Below are 7,173 nucleotides of genomic sequence, written 5' to 3'. Positions count from 1 at the left end.
TTTGCAATTCAACATGCAAAAATAAGGCAAAAGCTCGCATCTACCCCTGCGAAAACCATCACGAGACTCCCGCTCGTGAAAACACATAGAATAGTGCAACATAGTGCAAATAAAAATAAATATGATTTTTGTGATGAATTTAAACAATTAAAGAAAGAGCAACCTAAAGCTCAAGGCTCTCCAAGCCCTTGATGATTCATTTAGACCATCGATGCATCATATACAAAAATGATAACAACATGCAATGTATGCAATGAGGTCAACATGCTTCCAAATGCATATTTATATATGTCAATTTAACCATGTGCATGATATGTTACATTCATATGCATGTGTTCACCGTTCATGTGCATGTGTCTTTACGAAATCATTCCACATACATGCATTCACTCATGAATCATCTCAATTAGGACAAGTGAACAACTCATGCATTTATGTACATGCAAAACACACATCAATGTTTGTATGCACATGCATTTGAAACAAACTTCATATAGTATGATGCTTAAGCACGTCACATCAAGTCAAAGCATATAAATAATTCCAAATCTTGACATGTCTCGAGAACCAAAAATACATGCACACCACACATGAAAATTTATATGCACATTCAGAAATGCAAACATATATCATGTGTAAGCCACAAAATATTAATAAGCATGTCTTTGTTCAATTCGAATGCATACTTTTATTCTTGAACCAATTTCAATTAAAATATGTGAACACACACACACCATGAGATACGTGTAAAAATACAGCAATTTCATGTATGCACATGCATATGCAAGCAACCTTGCACTAATGTCTTAATCAAGCATAACATGTCGATTCTAAGCACAAGAGAAATATCATTCTTTCCTTGACTCACCTCTAGCAAAACATGTATACAAGTATATAAGCATGCGAGTGCAATAACGATAAATTTTCATGATCCATGTTTTCAATACATGCACATGTTCATACATTCACATACATAGAAAAAAACTAAATCTTTAACACATGTAAACTAGGGAACTTTACAAGGAAAACCTTAATTAGTGATGGAAATTTATGACGAATTATTTTCGTCGCAAATTTACGATGGATTAGTTAGAGAAAACTAATCATCGCTAAAATTAAAATTAGCTATGAAATTAATGATGAAATAATTTCGTCACAAAATCCATCGCTAATTAACAATGGATTAGCGATGAAAACTTTCAGCAGCAAACTTTGTTGCAAATTAGCCACGGATTAACGACTAAATATATCCTTGGCTAAGTGCTTTTAGATTTAAACCGGCGAAATTCTCCCTCCCTCTCTCTCTCTCGACCCCTGTGCAGCGGCTGGGCTGCGAGGCCACTGGCGAGAGGCCGACGATGACACCCTGATGTCTCTCCCTCTTAGTCGTGGTCCCCCAACGCCAGCCACCCCCACCCTTGTCGTCAGCCTTCTCTCTCCGACCACCATTGTCGTGTGTGGGTCAAAGTAAAACCCTAATGCCTTTGCTGAGCAGCAAGAGACGACGTCGCTCTTGCCGGGGGAGCTCGATACGGAACAAAAATGGTGATTCTCTTTCTCTCTCTCTGCCTTTGATCGATTCTGAATCCTTATCGTTTATTTCCGATGTTTGTTTCTGGTGAAGTACTCCAGGGAACCCGACAACCCCACCAAATGTGAGTTCCCTAATCTTCATATGGTCTATAGTTCTAGAGTTTGTGTTGTAAATGCTTTGTTTCTACCTGTGATTGCTTCATCCTGACAAGGTCTATTGCTTCTGTTTCAGCGTGCAAGGCACAGGGTTCGGATCTTAGGGTTCACTTTAAGGTATTTGCTCTCTCTATGGAGTTCCGCGTAGAATCAGAATTTCTTCGTTTTGTGTCTATGGGTTATACATTCTTGTGACGCGAACTCGTTTCGCTTATGCCCATGGCATTTTAGTTTTGGATCTGGTTTTTGTTGCGATATTTTTTTGCTTGGTTGCTTGCTTTTTTCGGGCATTCATTCATTGTTCGTTGGTTGGTGTTTTTGCATTTTGAATGGAATGCTTGACTGTTAAGCTAGAGGGCCAGGGAGAATTATCTGCAGTTTTGGTGGTAGACTCTGTTTATAGATTAGAATTTGAGCATGCAAACTGATATAATTTGTATGGTTCTATCTATACAACAATTACATAGCGTTGTTCTTTTTGTTAATTGTTTTATCGAGATGGGATTTGATAGGAATTGGTGCAAAATTTGATAGGAATTGGTGCAAAATCTAAAGAGAAAAAGCAGGGGCTTGTTGTCTCAATGAACTGGCCTCTCGTAAGCTTCAGAGACATAGAATTCATTGTTATTGGGTGAATCATTGTAGGCTTTGCCTGTGACAAAAGGTTCAAAAAATGATTTGACATTATGTTTTGATGTTTTCAATTTCTGGTTTCTATGTAAAACCTGAAGAGTAAAAGCAGGGGCTTGTTGCCTCAATGAACTGGTCTCTCGTAAGCTTCAGGGACAAAGAATGCATTGTTATTGGGTGAATCATTGTAGGCTTTGCCTGTGACAAGAGGTTCAAAAAATGATGTGACACAATGTTTAGATGTTTTTTATTTCTGGTTTCTGTGTGAAACCTCATTTGTTGTGATCCTTGCAACATTTGGGGGCTTTTCAAGCTTGAATTTGTTCATTACTGTGAAAACGTGTATCTCTCATGTTTAGGTGTGAGGATGATTGAAAATTGTTTTTTTTTTAGTTCTAGTTTAGGCAGGCCATATAAGAAGTTGATTTTCTGTGGATTTCTATAGTTTTGGTACTTGATGCTTAACGTTCTAGCTGAAGTTGCATTTTTCAAATGATTTATGCAGGGTTATATTGAGGCCTCTTTAAAGTTCTTCTCGATGTTAGGATCTTTGCTGTTCTTATCTCCTTCATGTGTGGGGCTGCATTCATTTTGATCTTCTATGTTAGGAAAGCAACTGTTTAGCTTGTTTTGTCTTGTTGATTTTAGTAACTTCTTTTGTTCGAAACTTTTCTTTTGTTAATTCAGCATTTGATGCAATATTAAATACTGTTGCGGTCTTTCAATTTTTTGGAATCTTTATGGTTGCTTTCTGACCTTATTTCTGCTTTTGATCATCACGACTTCTCTCAATATTAGAAATTTTGAGTTTTGTTTGATAACATGTTTGGTGTATGGATATGATGTTAAGTTTTTGAGAACTTGTTGCATTTTTTGCCAAAAGAAGTTTATTTCAATGGCATACAAATAATCTGACCAGATTGTTGGCAATTTTGCCTTCATCTTCATTTCTTTGCCTCTTCTGCAATTTCTGTTTCTTGAGTTGGCCGATGACGATATTACCTTAAAGTGTACCATCTTTCGAGGCAGATGTGGTTTCAAGCCTTGTTGACATCGACTTTTCTGAGGCCATCCCTGTTTCTTAGAGACTCAAAACTAGTTTTAGGTTATGTTTTTTATATAACCTATTTAACCATTTCTGATGTGAAATATAGCTTTTCTGTGCTGTTTTGTTTACATTGATAAATTCATTCTTATGACTGTTGTATTATTGCCAAATTGTACTTTTTTCATAAAGGTTTTTGTTTATCAGCATTGTTGTTTTGCATGCTTGCTCATGGATCTTGAATTAAGAGCTTCTTTGTGCTCATTTCAAGTTTTTTGTTTTCCCAAATTTGACTCAATCTTATGATATTGTTAATGGATAACTTGAATAATCTTGAGAATGCATTCCACACTTAACAATGGTGCCTTTCTGTTGCCATCACCATAGTTTTTGTTTCTTCAAATTCTGTCTAATAAATCATGATTTTCTTCTCAATATGTGGCTGATATTTTGCACAGTTACAATGAGCGATTCTGTTGTCTTTTTGTCACAAATCTTAGATGTTTTGCACTTGTGAATGTGTGCGGGCTATTCTAGTCAGTATTGTTCCATTGTTACCATACAATGTTGCATTAGTTTCATAAATCTCATTTTTATGCCTCCAGAATACTCGGGAGACAGCCTTTGCAATAAGGAAGCTAGTAATAACTATACATATTCTTATATGGTAGTCATCGCTCTTTGGATTTCTCTTAATTTTCACCAAGCAATCTTGCTATGTTTTGAAAGAAAAATACCTTTTCTTTTATTGTCAAATCCTGGTCCTGAGCCCTTAGGCGAGTGAACACAACAAAACCGTTATAAATCCAATGACAAATATTCGTCCTGAGCCCTCATGAGGACCCACTCATTTTAATATAGGTCCAACTAATGAGTTGTAGAGCCTGATTCAGAATTTTGCCCTTGGATCAAACCCAATTTTTTACTAGCAGCTTAGTTAAAACTGCATAAAAAAAACTTAATTTTTGGTCAAATAAGGACTTTGACCCTCATTTGACTAAAAAATTCAAGGCGTGTATGCCTCGGCTTGAGGCTCGCCTTGCCTTGAGACGTGCGCCTGAAGGCGTATGAGGTGCATGCCTTGGGGGTCTTTTTTTTAAATTTTGCGACGGATTTATTCAGCGATGAATTTTTGATGTTTTGTGATGAATTATATTTCAGCGTTAATTTTGTCGCTAATTTAGCGACATAATATATTCCATTGTAAACTCAAATTGGTGCGTATTTAGCGTTAGACTCGTGATAGATCATGTCCATCACTATTCCGTCACAAATTAGCGATGGAAGTAGCGACAGATCAGTTATGTCGCTAGTTAGCAACTAGGACTATGCGACGGACATTATACGTCGTTAATCCATCGCAAAATCCGTTGCTAAACTGTTTAGCGACGGATTAGCGATGGATAGAGTCCGTCGTTAATTCACGTTTTTCTTGTAGTGGGCTAACATGAACACTTTTCATACGAGAATATGTATATAGACATGCAATTTGCTGAGTCAATGAACTTGAAAACAATTTTGCAAACCTAATCATCACCTAAGCGTTGATCTTAACTGTGCCTAAAAAATCAGTTTTATAAGCATCGATCAAGTCATTCAAACTATATCCAGCATGAACCCAATTCAAAAACAGAAAATGCAGATTAAGGTATATATATACAAGCATAAATCTTGATCATAACAAACAGAAATAAATCTCGATCATAACCCAATATGAGTGTTTTTGTATAAAAAAAACCCATACACAAATTTTTTATGTGTAAAGAACCGAAAACACCCATATAAAAGAGGATCTGTGAATCTGCATCCATGTAATCTGGAGTGAACACATCGAATCACTCTTTAGCCATGGATTTGCACTAAATATTGCATGGAAATTGAATCGGTATTCGATTTCTCACATAATTCAAAAGAAAGAACCTGTACCTCAAAATCGACGCTTAGGGGCTACTACTGTTGCGAGAAGAAGATTTGTTGGCCACCGATTATTGCTAAAACAATAAACACGCAACAACAGGTTTTTAATAAAAGCTCTTGAATTAAACTAGCAATTCGCACGGTCTGCGTATGTAGTCCACACAGAACCGAACATCCCCCCCCCTTTTTTTCAGAACCAAGTGAATAAAAGGAATTTAAATAACGCTATAAAATTACATCTGTCACTAGATATTTTTAGAGTACATCAACCGACGTCTCACAGTTCTCAAATACCTACCTATTGATTGCAAGATGTATTCGGTATGTGAAATAATATCCCAAAAGAAAGAGTTAAAGGTAAACATAACTTTGAATTACACAGACCTCGCTAAACCCCTTTTGTTTACCGGCCTGAAATCCCCAAATCTGTCGGCAGCCCTAAACATATTATTAATATTTTTTTTATAGTCAGGTCATACAAATATACTGGGCAGGGCATAGCACATACGCAAACCGAGATTCTACGTTTGTGCTATGCCGAATAAAAAAAAAGAATTTTGACACCACGTTTGTAAGTTTGCACATGATACACTACTATTCAGTTGCACACAAAAAAAGAAACAGGATAGACACGGCTGATTGAAGTCACGAAAAAAATTCAAATTTTAGCAGGGCTAACCCAACGATGTACAAGGGTTGTCATCACCCCCTTCATATTAAGAATCTGAAACCCCCAAATCGTAGATTTGGGGTTTTCGGTTTAGGGTTGACAACACCATTTTTCAATATATGACATCTAAAGCAAACCCCTCAAATCGTAAACCCCCTTTTTCCAATTTGGGTTTTTTTTTTTGGGACTCCCACACACACACACACAAGCACACTCAATACCCCAAAAAATATACAGAACCCTACCTGTTTGGTGTTTCTCCTCTGAGACGCCATCGTTGGAGGTGCAGCTGACCACTCTTGCTCCACTGGAAGTTTGTCAGCGACGGCAGCGGCAGCGGTCGAACGTAGGGAGCGAGAGGGAGAAGGCTGCCGTGATTGGGATGTTTCGCCGGCGACGATGGCTTTGCTACCGTGGAGGGCTTCGAGAGGGAGACTGAGAGACAGAGAGATTGGAGAAACGAGAGGGAGAAGGAACAGGGAGAGAAGGAGAACGATAGTGGGAGGAAGGGATTCAGGGACCCCCTCTTGTAGGAGGATGCACGAAAAGGGAGGAACTCTCTCCGGCGGCTGCGCTTTGCCCCCCTCCCCATCGCTTTGGGTTTTCGGTTGTGTTAGGGTTCATTCAACACCCGATTTATCGAGCAAGCCTCTATCGGCTTCTTAAACAACAATAAAATTTTATTTCATTTTTTTCACGAGGCGCGGCTCGGGTCCGAACCCGAGACCTGCGAACCTACCACGATCTGGATCAGCGGATCCTTTGCTTATTAGGGTCCGTGATTTGTATCCGTAGGTTTCCAGCGGTGTCGACAGCCGACAGCTTTGCAAAGTGGATTCGAAGGTCAGATCCAAATGGATCCAACTGCGGATCTACCGTTAGGTTTATTTTATGTTATATATAAATATATATATATATGTATATATATATATATATATATATGTGGTTTCTTTGTGGATCCTGGATCCGAAACGTGGATCTTAGTTTAAATTCAGAAAAATACATATTATTTTAAGATAAATTTAAGTAATTAATGAAAAAAATCGAGGTTTTTAGAAGCAAGGTTGTTAAATGCGATGAGGCGAAGCGAGGCGTTGAGCCTGCGCTTCGCCTCTGAGGCGTACGCCTCAGGTACTGAGGCGTACGCCTCTCACAACTGGTATGGAAGTGAAGCGGTGGGAGGGGAGGCAGTAAGAGAAGGACCACGCGCCCAGCTGGTACG

At 38.3% G+C, this 7,173-nt stretch overlaps 1 long non-coding RNA gene and 3 other non-coding genes across 4 annotated transcripts; all 4 read left to right on the top strand.

Moving 5' to 3' along the window:
* Positions 1-1,616: 1,616 nt before the first annotated feature.
* Positions 1,617-3,142, top strand: LOC149845077 (uncharacterized). The gene is made up of 3 exons (XR_016430424.1): positions 1,617-1,655; positions 1,766-1,806; positions 2,825-3,142. It is a non-coding gene; the product is annotated as an uncharacterized LOC149845077 (long non-coding RNA).
* Positions 2,246-2,376, top strand: LOC149845079 (small nucleolar RNA snoR74). Its single transcript, XR_016430707.1, has one exon. It is a non-coding gene; the product is annotated as a small nucleolar RNA snoR74 (small nucleolar RNA).
* On the top strand, positions 2,422-2,552 carry LOC149845078 (small nucleolar RNA snoR74). The gene has a single exon (XR_016430638.1). It is a non-coding gene; the product is annotated as a small nucleolar RNA snoR74 (small nucleolar RNA).
* Positions 3,143-3,302: 160 nt separating the features above from the next.
* On the top strand, positions 3,303-3,390 carry LOC149845076 (small nucleolar RNA SNORD96 family). The gene has a single exon (XR_016430695.1). It is a non-coding gene; the product is annotated as a small nucleolar RNA SNORD96 family (small nucleolar RNA).
* Positions 3,391-7,173: the final 3,783 nt, after the last annotated feature.

The sequence above is a fragment of the Nuphar pumila genome, chromosome 2 (genome assembly GCF_984573655.1).
Source record: "Nuphar pumila chromosome 2, dmNupPumi1.hap1.1, whole genome shotgun sequence".
NCBI classification, from domain to species: domain Eukaryota; kingdom Viridiplantae; phylum Streptophyta; class Magnoliopsida; order Nymphaeales; family Nymphaeaceae; genus Nuphar; species Nuphar pumila.
The sequence above is the reverse complement of the archived record's forward strand: the minus strand, read 5'-3'. Positions and strand labels throughout refer to the sequence as shown.